Source organism: Rattus norvegicus, chromosome 2 (assembly GCF_036323735.1).
Source record: "Rattus norvegicus strain BN/NHsdMcwi chromosome 2, GRCr8, whole genome shotgun sequence".
In the NCBI taxonomy this organism is placed as follows: domain Eukaryota; kingdom Metazoa; phylum Chordata; class Mammalia; order Rodentia; family Muridae; genus Rattus; species Rattus norvegicus.
This window is the reverse complement of record NC_086020.1, coordinates 174165210-174180769: the sequence shown is the minus strand read 5'-3', so window position 1 is coordinate 174180769 and position 15560 is coordinate 174165210. Positions and strand designations below refer to the sequence as shown.

General features: G+C 39.3%; 1 protein-coding gene across 5 annotated transcripts in view; it reads right to left on the bottom strand.

Annotated features, from left to right (window-relative positions):
• Positions 1–15560, bottom strand: part of Lrba (LPS responsive beige-like anchor protein) — a 581207-nt gene that overhangs the window by 319767 nt on the left and 245880 nt on the right. The gene's annotated exons all lie outside the window — the stretch shown is intronic.

The window sequence follows — 15560 nt, the reverse complement described above, 5'->3', positions numbered from 1 at the left end:
CCCTTGATTAGTATGTAAACAAGTATCATGACATCCCACAAAAGAAAATATTTCAAACATTGAAGAATCTGACAGAAAGCTGGATTTTACATTTGAGGATTGCAGTGTTTATCTTGAAGCAGACACTTAACAAGTGATTTCACTATGCAAAAGCCAAGCAAAAGAAAAGAACCTTTAAAAAATGAAAATCAGTAGTCTTTCAATTCATAAACAATTTTCTATAATGACGTGACAGAGCAATCACATCCCAACTGTCTTCATGTTGTCTCTCCTGTTGTGAGTTCTTGAATTTATGCTGACTTTTATTAACAAACACTTAAAATAAAATTCATCAAGATTTATCAAGACTTACATTTCTTCCCTTTTGTTTTCCTGTTATAAAAAAAAATCTCTGCTTGTTTATATAAAGCACTAAGAGTAGCTGCAGGTTAGAAACAAACAAGAAAATGGCCTAAAGTATACTTAAAATCTAAAACAAAATATATAAAAAGGTAATTTGGTAAAAATCAAACCCAACCTTAATTTCAGTATTTACCTTTACCAGAAGTCCACAGTATAGCGAGTTAATATGCGACATCAAAACTGTAACTATAATTAAACTTTTAGGAAGCTCGGAGTTTTGTACCAAAAGTCTTATATCTCCTATTGGCAGAGATGACAGTAAGCACCAAAATACTAGTTCAACGAAAGGAAAGCGCCACTCACAACATGTCAGTATAAGGAGGAACAGTACATGAAACCAAGAATATTACCTCAATTTCAGACAACTGGAGTTCATTCCCTAAAAATTTCACCTTGTGAGGGGGAATGAAAAACTGCACAGAATAAACAGCATACACTCCTGACCCAGGAAAACTCTAGAGATGCAGTGCTGGCAACAAGATGAGTGGATGTCTGACTGCATGTGTGCTTCTGAATTCAACTCTGTAGACACAGCTGAAAATCCTTAGCATTTAGTATAGATCAGACGCCGACAGTGAAGAGAACGTCAAAGACGAAAGCAGAAAGGAATAACCAGGGCTGGTGAGATGGCTTGGGAGGTAAAATGCTTGCCGAGCAATCATTAAAATTCAAAGTTTGATACCCAGTACCCACAAAAAAGAGCTGTTCCAGACAGTGCAGCCCTGGTCCAGTGTTGAGAGGGTAGAGACAAGAAGGTATCAGGACTTGTTGGCCAGCCAGTATGGCCAGAGTGAAGACCAAGTTCAATAAAAACCCAACTCTCAAATTAAAAAAACAAAATTAAAGATGGTAAAAATTAAAGAAGCCAACTTCTGTCTTCTTCTGGAATCTACACATACAGCAAGCATCCATATGCATATGTTATGGTTTATATATGCTTGGCCAGGGAATGAAACTATGAGAAGGTGTGGCCCTGTTGGAGTGGGTGTGACCTTATGGGTATGGGCTTTAAGACCCTCATCCTAGTTGCCTGGAAGCCAGTATTCTGCTAGCAGCCTTCAGATGAAGATGTAGAACTCTCAGGTCACCATGCCTGTCTGGATGCTGCCATATATCCGCCTGATGATAATGGACTGAACTTCTGAACCAGTAAGTCCGCCCCAATTAAATGTTGTCTTTACAAGAGTTGCCTTGGTCATGGTGTCAGTTCACAGCAGTAAAACCCAAACTAAGACAGCATACAAACATAAAACATATGTCATTCATAAAAATGTGATTATTTCACTCCAAACTTTTGAAGCATAAAGAGGGATAGAACAGGAAAAAGGCCCTAATAAACTTTAAAAACTATCAAAAAATTAGCTTACCAAGTTCTTCCACTAAAATGCAAAACAAATAAGACTCGGATGAACTTATTCAATTGCTCATATCTGTACCTAGATTATTTAAAGAAATGTAACCTAACTAAAATAAGTTTAGGTAGACTAATAGAAACCTTGATCATCTACAGAAAATGGCTATGGGGTAGACATTTTCAGTTTCTAGAGGAATTTTGAAGGAACTGTGTCTCTTAGAAAAGCACATAAATGTAAGAGCAGACTGAGTGTGCCGGCCAAACCCAGCAACAGCAGGCATGTGAATTACTGCTATCAACACTGAGCTGTCAAAACATAGCTGTTCAAAAAATGCCATGTAAAGGCAATAGAAATATTTTGAAAATCATGAATCTCACATGTGGGTACAGAGTTTATTTCTGTATTCCCAAACAAATTGAGGACACATCCCATACTGCTTAGGAAAAGATAAAAATAAAAAGAAGAGAAAATGTAAAACCCCAGGAAGAAATATCCACAGAAGCTCTTAGGTCTGCTCTTTTCTTCAGTCAATATCATATATGAAAGACCCAGTAGCGTAGCACACGCCAGCTAGTGAGCCATGGACGGAGAGTACAGGAGCAAGGTCTAGTTAGGCATTCTACACATACATTAAAGTATGTGAGGAAGACACCACATGCTCAGTATATGCCAAATGCCACGAGAACAGATAAAAACGGGAAGCAACGGACAGAGTCATGTTTCCAAAGGGAAAGACAAGGTTATCTGGCTTCTAAATAATGTCACATTTCTGACAGAGTTTGAAAGAATTGGGATAACCAGTTAAGGCATAAACATTAGAGAGAGAGAGAGAGAGAGAGAGAGAGAGAGAGAGAGAGAGAGCGAGAGAGCGAGAGCGCACACACACACACACACTCACAGAGGCATGGAAAAAGAAAACAGGTGTGTCTAAGTTTTAAGTTGCCTCTTGTGACTAAAATGCACAGAACGTTGAAGGCAAAGCCATTAAATTAAGAGATTGGCTGTGAGAAGCAGGCAGTGCGGTACCTTCAAAGTGAGCAGGCTTTCAACAGCTTCTGACAATGGTACCACTGAGGCCAACACACTCTTTTTTTTTTTTTTTAAATGTTACTACTATTTATTATGAGATTTTTTTTTTTATTAACTTGAGTATTTCTTATATACATTTCGAGTGTTATTCCCTTTCCCGGTATCCGGGCAAACATCCCCCTCCCCCCTCCCCTTCCTTATGGGTGTTCCCCTCCCAACCCTCCCCCCATTGCCGCCCTCCCCCCACCAGTCTAGTTCACTGGGGGTTCAGTCTTAGCAGGACCCAGGGCTTCCCCTTCCACTGGTGCTCTTACTAGGATATTCATTGCTACCTATGAGGTCAGAGTCCAGGGTCAGTCCATGTATAGTCTTTAGTTAGTGGCTTAGATGGCAAGGAAAAGAGTGGTGGCAAGGTACCTGCACATGTACAGTTCCAAGAGATGGTCAGTGACCATACATTGTATCAAAGCAATTTATTATACTAGGCTATCTATGTAGATTATGTAGAAGGGAAAGCTGCTCTAATTTCAGAGTTTTCTCTTTGCAATAACATTCTAATTGTGGCTTGATTAAAATACAGCCTAAAGCACAGCAGTAGCCTGCTGCTGATATCTCCAATTTCTACACCGTCAGCTGTTACATAATTCTAGCTCTAGGTATATGAAATTCAAAGATTCCATCTACTTCTTCAGTCCATCAATCATGTCACATATAAAACAGTAATACCGTCACTATTTAAGGTAAAAGAGCAAAAATTTTCCAAGAGTAACAATTTAAAGTAATTAAAAGTTTACTTTCAAAATGTCTTAACTACATAGCACCATTGCACTATGCCAAACTTATCCACAAGGCAGTGTTCTAATGATGAATACGTTGTTTCTTTTAGACATCATTAAGAATTTATAATTATTTTGTAGGTAAATTAAAAACAATATATAAGTTGGAAATTTCGTTTTGGTTGTTTAAAAACATAATTTTCCAAGTTTTAACAATTGTATATGGCTGTATCAGGACCTTTCCAAGTACGTTCAGATTAGGGTTCACTAGGGATTCATGAGCAGCAACTGTTGGGGCTAAGATATCTTACAGAATCAGTAGGCAATTCATGGTCAAAAGGGTAAAGCACAGGAAGCAAAGCCCAGAGGAACCAGGCATAGGCTTGCAGAGTCCTTTCAAATGCAGTCACACAGGATACAGTTAATTCTTCCAGCAGTAAGTTGTGATAACATGTGTGAAATGCTTCTCTAGGGAAGCTCATTAGAAACTCAGCTCTCATGGCTCCTATTGGAACTGGTTGTAAATGCATCCTCTGCCTAGCACATGGCATAATTACTGACTCTCAGAAAATAAACTAATGTTTTCAATTAACTACACTGTCTGTACAAAGAGTATAGGTAAAGTGAGAGACAAATTAATTATGAAATTTATGTCATAGTAGGATTCTATACCATTCAAGTTTCAAGATGTCAGTCAAGGTTCTATTATGCGATCATCTCTTTCTAAGAATGAGAATCAGGTATGTTTCCCTGCATAGCTATAGAACCACAGGATAATCAAGACATATATTTGATCACACTAAGGGGAAAAGGTTGTACCTCATTGTTGGCAACATTTATAAACGCTAGACTGATTGATTTTTCTTTTTCTTCTTCTCTTTCCCTCCCTTCCTCCTCCCCTATTCTCCATTTTTGTCCCTTCACTCTTTTGGGAAAATGTCTCAATCTGTAGTCCATGCTGTCCTCAAACTTTTCATGTTTACCCCTGCCTCAGCCACCTGAAATGCTGGGATTTTTAAGAGTAGCTACTGATTCCTATCTGTAAATTTGTTTATACAAGACGCTCATATAAATGGAATCATATATTACACAGACTTTTGAGTTTAGCTCCTTGACCTCTGTGTCATATACCTACCATTTATCTCACCAGCAAAATTATTCAGATTTTTTTCTGTGAACTACATTTCCATCTTGGATAAGCCGACATTATAATAGTAGAACTGTTGTGCTACACAAGTAACTATACAAGAACCTGTCATGCAGTTTTCAAAATGACGATGACATTCTCATTCTGCTGTACTTTCTTATTAGCAATCTGTGAAAAAGTTCCACAGAATAGTTTGAAATAGAGGTGTTAGTGTTTGTTTCATAATTTTTCACATATATTATATATCACACATACTTCACAGAGACACATACAGACACACAGACACAAACATTGTCAAATGGGAAAATTGATCATGTTTAAAAACTCGGCTTTGTTATCGTCACCCCACATGCGCCTATAAGCACATACAAACTCACTATTATTTAGTGCTGACAGGTAATTTTACTTATCATATCAAATTAAAAAGTATTTGTTTTATGATAGCACAAGTACACACACCTCTGCCTGTGTGCTTTTAGAGCACTGCTTGGTATGCTGTAGGAGTTACTTAGCTCTGTAGGCGTATCCTATCAGACACGCCTTGCAACCGACAACTTCTGCTAAAACAAAGTAACGAAGCAGTGGAGTAACATATTTAGCCAAATGGGTGAAATTAAGATTTATTCCAGAACACGATTTCAATGCTCACTTGATAAAACACATGAAACCAAGGATGTCAAAACATTGAGTTAAAGCTACAAAAGGAAGAAGGATTTGGGTGAGAGAAAAGAAGGACTTAGCTCACTGCCTGCCAGATGTCTACCTGCAGTATGGAGAAAGGGTGCAGCACATGCTAGCACACCTTCAGACTTGGATAGCGGAGAAGGGCGAGCAAGACAGGATGGTAAAACACCAAGAAGAAAGCTCACGAGACACTTGGAGGAAATATTCTACTGAGTGCTAATCACCGGGTGCCTATGAAAAAACCACTCAAGGCCAGGCGGAGAACTACATTCAGAATTCAAGGCTTCTCTCTTAATAACTATTTATAATCAATGTAATTTCACATGAAAGTAAATTACAAATCAGTACTCCAATTTCTTTAGAGAATCTTGAAATATTTGCAAACTATTTTAAATAACCATGGGATAAAGAACAAAACAAGAAAATATTTAAAACTGAATGAAAATAAAAATATAGTCTAGAAATATTGGCCCGAGGATGTATGTAATTCTATCCCTTTAGAGGCAGTGTTGGGAGTATTATGAGTTCAAGACAAGACTTGACTACATAGTGATACCCTGTCCCCAAAAAGTCAAAATCAAAATCAAAAAGAAAAAAAAAAGAGATGGGAAAGTCCCCCTTGGGAGGAAGAAGAAAGCAACCACAAGAGGGGAGAGAAGGAGTGACTGGGGAGGGAAGAGGAGAACATGATCTGGTATTGGGTGGGAGAAAAGGACTGAAGCCCTGAGGGCCAGCAGAAAAAATGGCAACAGGCTACCTTGGAAGGAAGGGGGTTGGAAGGACCCTCCAGAATGTACCAGAGACCTGGGAAGTGAGACTCTCAGGACGCAACATGGGGACAAGGAACCCTAGATGAAATGCCCTACAGTAGGAAGAGGGAATTTGTTGAGCCCACCTCCAGCAGAAAGACATGGCATCAAGTGAGGGATGGGGTTGCTATCCCACAGCCAAAGCTCTGACCCATAATTCTTCCTGTCTGAAAGAAATGCAGGGATGGAAAGGGAGAAGAGCCTGAGGAAAAGAAAGTCCAGCAACAGGCCCAAAGTGGGATCCAGATCAAGGGGAAGCCCCAGGAACTGACACCATTACTGAAGCTAAAGGGTGCTCACACAAAGGGACCTACCATGACTGTTCTCCAAAGACACAACAAGCAGCTGAAAGAGTCAGATGCAGATGTGTGCACCCAGCCAATGAACAGAGGCTGCTGACCCCTGTGGTTGAATCAGGGAAAAGCTGGAGGAAGCTGAGGAGGAGGGCAACCCTGTAGGAGGACCAGTAGTCTCAATTAGCCTGGACCCCCAAGGTCTCTCAGACACTGGATCACCAACCAGGCAGCATACACCAGCTGAGATGAACGCCCCCGACACATATACAGCAGAGGGCTGTCGGGTCTGGATTCAGTCAGAGAAGATGCACCTAATCCTCAAGAGACTGGAGGCCCCAGGACGTTTAGCGGTCTGGTGGGGTGGGGTGTGGAGAACAGGGTGTTGGTGGGAGCAGGGAGGAGGAATGGGATATGGAACAGTTGGGAGGGTAGACCAGGAGGGGAATAAAATCTAGAGTGTAAAAGTAAATAATTTGTTTTTTTAATAAAGATGGATAGCTCCTGAGAAACAACACACCCAAGATTTTATTCTGGCTTCCATAACATTTACATACATAAATCAGTCCCCATATATACATCCAAATGGACATGCTCTCACATGTGCACATAAAAATACACACAGTCACACATACATAAAATTCATTCATACAAAAACCATGAAAGTCCATGTGGCTCAGTTACTTAAGTATAAAAATGAAAGAGGAACATCAGCTTCAACATTATCCTACTACCAAAGCATGGCAGATGCATTATGAAAAAGTCTGTAAGTGAATTTCCCACATAATGAAGAGACACTACCCAAAAATTATCTAAACACATAAAAAAACATATAAAAGGATAGCAAGCACATTAAAAACAAGTACATCCCTGGAATATAAGATTGACAGACTCCTGAAATGCAAGATTTTATATCTGCATAAGCAGGTGTATTTACCAAAGAATGAAACACAAGAGAAAATAAAAACCAACTTTATGCACACAGGAAAAACATTTCAAAGATTAAGACATTCATAAAGAAGACTGTGTAAAGTAAATGCACTGAGAATAAACCATACTAAAAATAGAGAAAAAGATCATACCTATTTATTTTCATGCCAGTCTCACTGTAAGTCCTACAAACCACAACAATGACAAGAATTTCAAGATAACAAGAAAGCTACAATAGTGGGGTTATATCCTGGCGGTAACCACCAGCTATCTGACTGGACTTTTGGCCCCCTCAATAGGAGGGAATTCATACCTGGGTACTGTAAACCTAGCGCAGCCCATGGCTGGTGAGGCCATGAGACCTAGAAGAGACCCTACTACTGCCACTTCTGTAAACCAATACAATTACAAGCTGCATAATAAGTCTCTTAAAGCCACAGATAAAGGTGATGCTCTAGATCCTTGTCAAAGGGGCGTCTTTCTGCACCAGACAACAAATCGTTAGAGAAATGCATAACTAGTAAAAACACCAAGAACAGCTGATGGAGGGGTGCGCAGAACTAGCCCTACAGCTAAGACTCAAAGAACATTACAGAAGATGAAGTGAGAAAGTGTAAGAGGCAGACGACCAGGATGCCTGTGTGAGATGGTGTTTTTATATATGACAGTGAAACTGTAAATATCGATTCCAACAACATTGTTACCTGAACAAGCCCTGGGAAGGTATAATTATGAGCTATTGGAATGCCAATGAGAATGGGGAAAATTTCACAAGGCTACTCTCCTAGATGAAAAGCTACAGGCAGTTAATGCCTGCTCAAAGGAGAAACAGTCCTTCTCAGTTCTGGGATAAAACTCTTGATAGACTCCCAAGAGAAAAGTCCTAAACATATATGCATAAGCAGGTTTTATTTATAATTTATAGTGTGTGTGTGCGTGTGTGTATATGTGTGTAAGTAGAAGGAATGAGAGGGCATGAGAGGAACTGGAGAGAGAAAGGAGTAGAGAGAAATGATACCAATGCAGTGTTCATATATAAATTTTCTGGCCTTCATCATACTAGAAGGCACTATGCCATCTTCCAAAAAAGGGAGGCAATGAAAAATTCCACCCAGCTATGACACTTATGAGCGTGGGATGACAACCCTAGAGGCGTAGTACTGTTCTCTAATTGAACTTAAGGCCTGTCTAACAAGAGGGTTTCAGATGCACTGGCTCATTTTCTGTAACCCTGCCACTTAGGTCACCTAAGAGAAAAGAAGAGCAAACTATCTAACTATGCCTGATACTAACGAACAACTCAGTGTTAGTAACACCATGGTGACTGGAGAAGAATCAACACCTAGTAATTTACTAAACAAGCATAATTCCTAAAGACAATCTACAAACATTGGTCCTATGCCCACAGATAATGTAGTCTTCATCCCTCACTACAACCCCTGATAGACAGGGTTGTGGAGCTGAGGCCCAGTGGATACATCTACAAAATCGCCCCACAGCTAAGGCTCAGGGTCACTCCAGAAGAAGAAGCAGAAGACTGTAAGCCCTAGAGGAGATCAGGTAGTTTGTTGTGCAATCGTGTCTCTCAGTAACATCAGAAGCTACACCATGAAGTCTCACCAACATGGCCATCTACGTTTGAGCTGAACAAGGTGGATATCAATGAACATGCCACACTTGATAGAGAAAGGACCACAGGCTTCAACCCTACCCAAAGAGCTACAGGAAAGTGAAAAAAGCTGGAAGTGGGAGAGGTGCTCTTCCTCAGGGAAGTGGACTGTCCAGGATGTACTGTCAACCATGAAAACATTCATGTAAGTACGAAAGTGACAGGGTATGAACTCAACAGGTTACATGTAAGAATATGTATTTATATATAAGCAAATATATGCATACAATAACAATTAATGAATCAACAGGCCATGAATTTGGAAGAGAACTGGGAAGGGTTTGTAGAGTGGAAAGGGGGAAGGAGAAATGTAATGAAAATACAATCTCAAAAACAAAGAAAACCAAATAAAATAGGCAAAATGAATAGACATTTCATAATATCACCTAATGTTGCATGAGTATTTATCAAACTTCATTGGTGATTTTGGAAATATAAATTGAAGCCACAATGAAATGGTCATGCACGTTTAGACTGCCTAAAGTAAACAAACCACACACAAGAATTAACAAAGAGTAGAGGAGCCTGCTGGTGGGAATGACGGTGCTTGACAGTTTCTTTAAAAAGCCATTTTTCTAAACATTCTGTCACATGATCCAGTTTTTCTACAACTATGACTATAATAGAGACAAGAAATGTCAATCAAAAATTTCACAGCACCTGTACTTGTAAAGTCAAAATACTGAAAACAACTTGTCAATAAAGTACAAATTCTAAGGTACCTACTTACTAGAATACTATTTAAGAATAGAAAGAAATGAACTGTCAATCTGTACAGCAGCATGGATAGACTTGGAAATAACTGTGCTAGTGAAAGAAGCCGGGGGAAAGAACAGAGTGCAGACTGAATAAATCCATTTATAGGAAACTCTAGAAAATGAAAGTTAATCTACAATGACAAGAGATCAATAGTTTCCTGGAGGTTAGGCAGATGGGAGAGATCAGAAAAGGGCAGGGAAAAAACCTTTAGACTGTGGTGATGGTTTTATGGATTAGATGTGTATAAAGTTATCAAACTGTACAATTTAATATGTATATTTCCTATAGAGTATATCTCTGTAAAATTATCCATGGATTGTTTACTATAGTATTTTCATTCTATTTGAGGAAACGAAGGTTGCTTTTGTTTTGGGGGACAAAGTTTCATTATGAAACTCTGACTAGCCCAAATTTTGTGCAGCTCAGTCTACCCTTGACCATTCAGGATCCTCCTGCATCTACCTGTCAAGTACTAGAATTACAGCCCTTCACCTCTATATCTCCATATATTCTATATCTTATGGTAATATAACTTAACATCTTTCTCAGTGCTCAGCACTAACAAACCATTTAATCTTTCACATTTGACATTTAACCCTTTGAAATACCACCTCTATTTTACTTATGAAAGAAATCAGAAGCTAAGGGTGCTAAATGGCACTGAAACATAAACTAAGAACCAAGTGTTCTGTCCCGTCCCATGTCTACTTAAGTGAAGAGATTCAAGCCTAGTTTTGTTTGACTTAAAGGCCATATTAACAGTCTTCCCCACTACGCTTCAGTATACTAATATTTTATCTCAAAGGAAGGATTAATCTCCAGCAGGTGTGTGAAATAAGATATTCAGTAGGTGTGATTAAATAAAGGAGCAGAAACTAAGGCATTTTGCTAGACTGCAGTGGCTGGGCTCACAGACAGGAAGAAGGAAAGACACGGAGCAGAACGGTGTATGCTTGTGGGAACAAGGGAGAGGAGACAGACTAGGGGCAGTGATGATGAGTTCTCATAACATTAACACTGGCTTAGAAGAAAATAATTCAGAACCAAAGAATGCTCTCCTAGCAAAATCTCCATATGACACAAACATTGCCAAAAGGTTTGTGTGTGTTCCTCGAATTGAAATGTTAACAGGCCTTAATGCGATGTATGTAAGAGGTCATAGGCTAGAGTCCTCCTCAATGGGATGAGAACTCTTAGAAAAGACACTAGTGAACGTTTTTCTGTCTCAAAAAAATACAAACACATGGTCTGGTACTCAACTCCAAAGCCTGTAGAAATACAGGGAAGAATTGTTGCTAAGTTGTCCGGCCTACAGAAATCTGTTTTAATGGTTCAGACACATTAAGGCTGCAGAAGAAACACAATCCTAGTGGCACATTTTAGAAAATTTAAAACTTTTAATTGGTTCTTTTGTGAATTTCATACCATGTACCCCAATCCCACTCATTACTTCCTCACCTCTTACCAAACCTTGCAAACTACCTACCCTCCACTCTTGCAACCTCCCTCTGAACAGAGAAAACAAAACAAAACTAATTGTAGAATCTGAAGTGTCACAATGTGTCTTACAATATACCCTTGCGTCCACCTTCTTTGCTTGCAAATGCTCATCACTCATTGGTCTGGTATGAGGCCTCTGGTTTCTACTACACTATCAGTGGTACCAAGCAAGACACTATCAATACACAACCTCACTGGGACTCCTCTTGGATATCCTGTTGTTGCCATGTGTCATGGAGCTCTTGTAGTTTTGGATGGGACCAGCCTGTTCATGCACTCCAGCAGTTCACTGATGGGGTAGATGCTGTGGTGGACTAACTCAAAGCCCTGGATCTGAGCATATCTAAACTGGACAGTCCACTGGTTCTCCCTTTCTCACGTCCTCAGGGCCAGCTCACCTGTAATCTCTGCTACCAGAGACAGCTCTACTTTTCTGCCCAGGCAAGGTGCAAGAACCACTCTCAAGAACATTGTAGCCAGTGAGGTCATGGCCAGCTTGGTGAGAGACAAGGGAGGAGAGGAGAGGCCTCTCTCCCTCTCTCTGTCTCCCTCTCGTCCACAGCACAGAAAACAGGAAGCAAAGCCAGCTATCCCACACTCCTCTCACCACCCTCAGGGCTGGCTCACCTGCAACCTCCACATGCAGGGCCATCTCTACCATGCTGCCCAGGTACGGTGCAAGGCCTGCTTTACCAAGTGCTACAGCATGTGAGGGGCAGGGTCAGCATCTCCTGCTCTGATAACCTCAGAGCTAGCTTTCCTGCCTGCTGTAGAGGGTAAGGGGAAAGGTGGGGGTAGGGTCATCTTTCCCTCACCCACGTCACAGCAAAGTAGACAAGTTGCAGAGCCAACTCTCTCCCATGCTCACCATTTTAGAACTCTTAATTTGAACAACTATGTTTTTCAAATGAGAAACTAAGTCAGGCTCGACAGTCAGTGTGACTTGACATCATGGACAACAGCGAATGCTTCATGAAGGTAAACCTGAAGCTCCTAACTGGAATATGGGCACGGGAAGGAATATTAAAGATACATGCTAAGAATATGTCCCTATAAGTTGTTATGAAGACAGAAAACACTGTACCTTAGGGCTTCTTTTGCAAACTTTTAAAGAAATGACAAGTAATCCTTGAGTATCTAATATCCCAGGCCTATTTAAAAATACCAAGAAGTATCCATGATAGTTCTGCACTGAGAGGGTAGTATTTCACCAGACTGTCTCAACGGGCTTACTTCCAACAACAGTGCAGAGACATATTTACTTATGAACCCTTAGGCCTTATAGCTGGCTTGTTCCCAACTCCTTCACATAACTTAATTAACCTGTTTACTCTAATCTGTGTTCTGCCATGCGGCTCATTAGTTACCTCTCCTCCAGTCCCCTGTTCCTTTGTGTCTAATGAATTCCCCCACCTCTCAAATCTTCCCGAGAGTTCCTGTCTCTCAGCCCAGAAGTCCTGCCTTCCCTTCCCTTTCCTGCCTAGCTAGTCAGCTCTATTAAACTACTCAGAAAGTAATGGAAAAGAATGTTTACAAAGTTCACATAATACAAAGACAACCTTTATACAATACACAAGAAGATTATCCAAACAGTAGTGTCTGAGACCTCACAATGGGTGCAAAAAATTATTTCTAGTGTTACCAAATCATAATAAGCCATCCATGGTATATGTAAAGCAACTCACAGGGTTGATTTTGTTTTAAAATATGTGCATGGCCTGGATGCCATGAAAAAGAGACAGTATTAAAACAATTTTCAAGATTAGATTTAGGTCTCCATAGTTTCCTTCCAGGTATACCTCATGCTTAAACTTTGAAACATATATGTTCTTCTTCTATTCATACAAAGGAAATCTATTAAGAATTTAAAATATTCTATATTCTAGAAATATATACATATATATTTCCAAGATTCTCCAAACTCATAAATCTTCTGTGACAACTGAATTCTAAAAGGAAAAAAGGAAGAGCTATCTCTTCTCCCTTACTTTAAAATCTATGTAGCTAATTAATTTACCATATATTCATAAATGTCTTATCCTTTGGGTACTTTCATTATTGTCTGTATACCTGTTCTGTTCTGCATTGTCTTAACCATATCAGAGCACTTTCATTTGACATTAGGAGGTATTACAAGATCATCTAAGAGCTGGCCCTCCCAACTCTGAAACCAAACATTCTCTTAAAAAGATCTGGTTTCTTACCAGAGGTCTGCAGAGGCTACAATTAGGGATCTAGGCTTGTGCACCATCAATGGTTATTACTACTTCAATATCCCTTACAAACAAGGCTAAGAGATGAACCCAGGTATTCTAACTTGGGCATATACACAGCGCTCTCTCTCACGCATGCACGATCTCTCTCTCTCTCCCTTGTTTTTTAAAGTTTCCTACTCTTCCTGTCTGTCTCTTCACTTGAGAGTTGGGCACATCCTATTCCATCAAATCGTTCTCTGATTCATCACTTTGGCTGCCCCTCAATTGAACATCACTTACAAATATTGGTGCTTCCTTCTACAAATTAACTTTACCTATATTGTTTGCGATTAAAGGTATTACTAAGGGCATGACTGTATGCCGGCCAGTAGGATTAGAGGTGTATGCTAAGGGTTGAGCCTCACCACAACTAGAAACAGTTTTTTTTTTTCATTACGTAACACAATCTCAGTTTTCACAGTATGATCAGATATCCTGCAACAGCTGCTCATCTATAAAATGATGGAAGGTATGAATTAGGTGGCTATGACCATGATTAATATCTAAGTGACTACAGTAGATATTTTCAAGGAAAGTACAAAATATATCAACTTAAGTACCATATATTTAAAAGAGGAAGAATTTCTTAAGAATCCATAGACAATATCATAGAAAAGTTCAAAATTTAAAAAAATACAGTTTCTGAATACATATTTTCTGAGAAAATATCATTATTTTTACAATAACTTTCCTGTGATAGCAAAGTATAATTATCAACTATATATAGCTACAGAAATATAGAGAAACATCAAACAATAAGGAATGCCAATATTTTCCCTCATGTATTTTCCCACTAAAATTATAAGCCCACAGAAATGTTGCAAAATACACGAAAAACAACTTACTTTCACCTGGGTTTCCCACCTGGTTCACATTCACCACAGCTCCTTCACGGTGCACATGAGCAAACCTCTCTCTCTTCAGTTTTCCTCACTTTACCATGCAGATGGCTCCCTCCCTCCCCCTTTTATCCCTCCCCCTGTGTTTCCCTGAATCTTCTAAGAATTAGTTTCAGGTTTCATGAGAATGCTATGAAGTGCTACAGCAGTAAAGATTTACAACTGTTTAACCAGATCCAGTCAAGGGTATGTATACTGGTAGGGGTCATTTACTAAAAATTCGTATACTTTTAAAAACAGCATTTCAACACTAGACAGTAAGTGTCACAGAAAGACAGGTGCTAGAAAGTCTAAAATGATATTAAATTTAGGAGGTTAGGTTATTGTGACAAGCTGCATCACACGCTCTCTATTAATGAGGCAGATTAAGTGACTTTCTTTTTTACTTTATTGTTTTGACAGCTCTAGCTGTCCTGGAACTCACTCTGTAGAGCAGGCTGACTTTGAACTCACAGAGATGCTCCTAGATCTGCCTCCACCATACTCAGCTTGAAAAATGACTTTTGTAATATGAGATGCTTTTAGCAGTTATGACTACTAGAATATCCATTCTATAGAGTGGAGCTCTAATTAAGTACAGTAGTTATAAAAATTACAATGACATTTGAGTTTTGGCTTCATTTATAAATAAAAAATAACTTTGAAAATAAAGAGACTAGAGAAAGAAAAGTTCTCAAAAGAACAAAAGACAAAACCAAATACCAAAGACTAATACTGAGGAGTAAGAAGACTGGTGAGAGTGAACTCTGGAGTCGGAAGGTCAGGGGCTTCCAGACAACTACTTCCTTGTCTTCGACCTCTGATCTTCCTGAAGATCAGATATGGGTTGATCTATCTCTTTGCATTGGTCCATTTTTAAAAATAGATGTTTCGCTGTACTTCTCACAGTACCTGTCTCAAAATCAGCAACTCAGTAAATGCTAGCTATCATTCACATTATTGTGAATCTAAAAGCTGGTGTTGCTATTACATGAAGATCCAAATTATTTTTATAATTGCTAGAATAAATTAAATAAAGGTTTAGAAAAATAAATCTTGAGATGCAAAAGGCCT